The following is a 4,676-nucleotide window of genomic DNA, read 5'->3' on the forward strand; positions in this document are numbered from 1 at the left end:
TGTGAATTAAAAGTTATGGCATTTGCTGTTCTGTAGATTCATGCCACAGAAGGAAGAGCCAAAACTTGAATGAGCAGAGAAATTTCAGGGCCACATGCAAATTCTCTCCAAGTGAAATGTTTTAAAAAGGAAAAGACAAAATATTGTCTAGTTTTACTATTTCCCAATTTTACCTTCTGGAACGTGACTATTAAAATATCCTTAAGGCATATGCTCTGCAGCTCCCCTTTATGCCAGACTTCCTTATAATGTGATTATTCCGTATTATTATTATTTAAATCATTTTTATGTGTCTTCAAAGGACCCGCTTAGTAGCAGGATATCATAGTGAAAAGAGCACAGGGTTGGGTCGTGGTCTTTGTCTCTCTAAAATGTACTAGCTATTTAAACCATGCAAAACACTAACCTTTGCAGGTTGCAGTTTTCCCATCTGGGATGTAGGGATAGCATTTCTCTACCTGTCTTGTAAGGTTGTGAAGATCAAAAGATAAAGCCTTTTATGAACTTTAAGCATTACGCAAATGTCAGATATGGCTGTTAGAGTACAATAGTGTTAAAGATATATAAAGTTGCTTTCTTCAACATTTTTCTTCATCACCAAAGATGTTTATTTATTTGTAAACCTTCCTGAAAATCACCCTTATATTACGATTTTATTACAAACCAGTTTGTGGAATAGGTTGAAAAGCATTATTGTTTTCATTCTATGGATGAGAAAACAGAGAGTTAAGAAAAGGCAAATATGGGATTTTACCTAAGATACTGCTGATAAACAGTAGAACAAGGGTGAGAAGCCAGTTCTGCTTCTGCTTCCCTGGGCTAGGCTTCTTTTGTTCTCTTCACTTGGGGTCTCTCTCTAACCAGCTCTAACCCCCGTTTAGAGGTGTCTAATCATCTCTGTGCCAGGGGTGAAGCTGAAGCAAGCACTTGGGTGCCAGGCAGGAGAGTGAGGAGCTGAAGACTAGTGGATGGGTGGAGGGCCAGGCTGTGCAGAGCCGTGGGCCCAGGGGAATTGCAGGGTGGGAGCAAAGTTCAGGGATCAAGCCAGAGATCAGTTATCAAAAGAATTTAAAAATTCTGAGTGGGTAAATACGGCAGGCAAGAACAGTATAAACAGATCAGGATCCAGCCAATTGCAGTTGACCAGCTGTAACACATGGGAGCCAGGCTCAGGCACAGAGTGGTCTGGATCAATTTTCTGAGAAGGGTTCGTTTGCACCCCTTTGAAGTTCCGGGCCTCACTCTGCAGATGTGCCAGACTTGTCTTAGAGGCCTTCTACTCATTTAGTCAGTGTGCATGCATGCATCAACACAGACATTAAGGTTTTATTATGAACCATGAGATGCATTAGGTGCAAGAGATGCAATTATGAATAGGCACATATAAGGTTCATGTTCAGAAGCACTTAGATTAGTGCAGGGTTTTCCACCTGGGCACTAGTGACATTCTGATGAGGGGACTGTCCTGAGTACTGTTAGATGTTTAGGATAGGCCTCTACCCACTAGATACTACTTCCACCTCTCCAGTTGTGACAACCAAAAATGTCTCCAGGCATTGCCAAATGTCCCCAAGGTGTGGGGGCACAGGAAAGGACAGATGACATCAATGTTAGGAATCACTGGTCTAGTGTTAATAATGATTAACAATTACTAAGCATTTACTAAGTGCCAGGCACAGAGTTTGACACAACCAGCCAAAAGGTTGATGATGGAAACTCTTAGCAGGCCCTACTTAAACCTTTCACCAGATTCTCCAAGGCTCTCCATTTCCTCCACAACCCTAGCTACCAACTCCAAGGGCGTGTGGATCATTTGCAGCCAAGTGCTCTGGTTTGCCTGGGTGCTTCTGCTCAACATAACACATGTTGAGTATGTTGAGTCATATGCTTAAGAGAAAAAATTGTGTTTGTTACCAAACCCTTTGAGCCTATTGTACTTGTATAGTTGTACAATTTAAGAGTACATAAACTGATTAAACATAAGTGTAAAGAGTTGTTCCTAAGAAAATTAAGTGCAATGCTTTGGAAAGATATAATTTAAAAAACTTTCTGTTCAATTAAATCTGAATAAGAACAACTGTAAAAGGCAGAAAAAATTATAAAAATCTAGAAGATGTAAGGTCTTGCTACACTTTATCATTATTTTTAGAGACGGGGTCTCACTCTGTCACCCAGGCTGGAGTGCAGTGACATGATCATAGCTTACTGCAGCCTCAACCTCCTGAGCTCAAGCAGTCCTCCCACCTCAGCCTCCTGAGTAACCGGAACTACAGGCATGCACCATCCTGTGCAGCTTTGTTACACTTTAATGAATACCAAACAGGACAGGCATGGTGGTGCATGCCTATTGTAGTAGTCCCAGCTACTCAGGAGGCAGAAGCAGGAGGATCGCTTGAGCCTGGGAGTTTAAAACCAGCCTGAGCAACTTCATCTCTAAAACAATAGAAAATTAAAAAATAAAGAATCCCAAACTGAAAATTGTCACCAATGTACTATTAATCTAAATTAAGTAAGAGACAAATTGTGAAGTATAGTAAGCGGATCATTCTCAAAAAAAAGACCTAAGCCCTACATAAACATGTATAAATAAGTGAACATTTTTGTATGTTTTAAGTTGAAAGAAAATGTTTAACATATGTAGGGTATTTAATGATTATTTTTATCAGCCAACTACCTGTCTTCCCAGTTGTTTTAGATGAGTAGGATTCTCTCATATTGTCCTTGTTTTTGAGATGAAAAGTTGAAAGAGAGGGAACTTACTGAGGGCTTACTGGAGATGGTGCAGGCCTCAGGCTATTTGAACAATTGAATCCAAAACATGGATATCAGACCAAATCGCTTAATTTATATCAACAATATGAATGACAAAATTAAAGAAGAAGGATTGAAGAGATTCCCACACGCTCTGTTTTCTCAGTTTGGCCATGTGGTAAGTATTGTGGCTCTAAAGACCATGAAGATGGGTGCAGGACACTGGGCTCATCCACAAATGCCTTGAGACAGTTACAAGGATTTCCATTGTATGATAAACCAATGCAAATCCAGTATGCAAAAACAGATTCTGATATAATTTCTAAGATGTGTGACACTTTTTCTGACAAAAGAAAAGAAAAAAGCCCAAACTGTGGAACAGATAGCAACAACCGCAAACAGAAAGCCTGGTCAGGAAACACTGAATTCAGCTGATACCCAAATCCTCAGGTTCTTACTACCCTCCGAATTCTGTTTTATTTTTAAGTTAATTTACCAGCAGAGACTCATGAGATGATGTTATCTGTGATATTTAATCGGTTCCCTGGTTTCAAGAAAGTACGTTTTGTACCTGGGAAGCATGGTATTGCTCTGGTTGAATTTGAAAATGGTAAGTAGGCTGGAGCTCTCAGGGCAGCTTTACAAGGATTTAAGGTCACTTTGTCCCACGCCATGAAAATCACCTGTGTCAAGAAGTAATACTTGGGATAGTCATCACTAAAGGACTCAATATTATTTATAGTGTTTGTTTTAGTAACATTTGGTCAGGTCATTCTAATAGTTAGGGATGGGGAAAGTCAAAGTGAAAAAAAACAGGGAAGTGACTGAACTAGGTAACATCGAGGACACGGTGAGCCAGGAATGAAGTCTGGGTGTGCCTGGCCATGGTTCAAGCTCTGGACCACAATGTGATGCACAAACAACCCGCTCCCCCGCCGCAATGATGCTGTCAATTATGCTAAAACTAAGAATTTCTGTTCAAAGCCATCATGAACAAAGTTATTAGATGGCAAATTGGGAGATGACTGCAATGTCTAAAAACAACAAGGGATCATACAAAATTGAAAAAGAAGAATTGAAGAGATTCCCCCACACCCCGTTTTCTCAGCTTGGCCATGTGGTAGATATTGTGGCTCTTGTATGTAGAATATACAAAGAATTCCTAAAACTGAAAAGAAAGAGAAAGGAATGCAAACATAAAAATGACTAAAGTGGGCAAAGTAGGCAATTCCTTTGACAGAAAAGGAATCCCTAAAGACTAATATGTATAAGAAGTGATCAATAATTTTAGTAATCAAAGAAAAGGAATTTGAAACAACTAAGAGGCACTCTATGCCTCTTAGGCGGGCATAAATTAGCAGCATAATGCCATGAATAGGCACAGATGCAAAGACGTGGGAACCCCATGCACTGCTGGTGAGAATCCAGGTGGGAGCAGCCACTCCAGGGGCAACCTGGCCCCACCCTATGACCCAGCAATTTCCCTCCTAGGTGTACATCCCCCAGAAACCTTTATACATCCTCCTCAGGGGATATGTACAAAGATGTTTGGTATAGCACTAGGGTTAGCATGGGTCGTCTAAGAAATAGATGCCAAGATGCAGATTAAACCAATTAAACGTACAAAGATTTTCTTAGACGGAATACCTGTGGGAGAAAATAGGGATGGATGGCAGAACTCATACCACAATGAAGTCTGACCCCAAGTGAAGGAGAGGGAAGGAAGGTTGGTGGAAGCATCCTAAGAACCTGGTGGAAGGTTCTCCAAATCCACCAGGAAGTCCTCAAGCCCTAATCAGCCATGGGAGGAGTCCCCTGTCTCCCAGGAATGAGCCTGTCTTAGTCGCCTGGCTCTGCTCAGTCACTAGCTAGGAGCAGCCCACAGGAAGCAAGGCCTCAGGTGAAACCCAGAGTTAGATTTCAGA

The 4,676-nt window shown here is 41.0% G+C and overlaps 1 pseudogene; it reads left to right on the forward strand.

The window, feature by feature from the left end:
• The first annotated feature begins 2,818 nt into the window (after positions 1–2,818).
• LOC107974560 (U2 small nuclear ribonucleoprotein B''-like) lies at positions 2,819–3,450 on the forward strand (annotated as a pseudogene).
• The last annotated feature ends 1,226 nt before the right edge of the window (positions 3,451–4,676 follow it).

This window comes from Pan troglodytes, chromosome 4, assembly GCF_028858775.2.
Source record: "Pan troglodytes isolate AG18354 chromosome 4, NHGRI_mPanTro3-v2.0_pri, whole genome shotgun sequence".
Classification (NCBI taxonomy): domain Eukaryota; kingdom Metazoa; phylum Chordata; class Mammalia; order Primates; family Hominidae; genus Pan; species Pan troglodytes.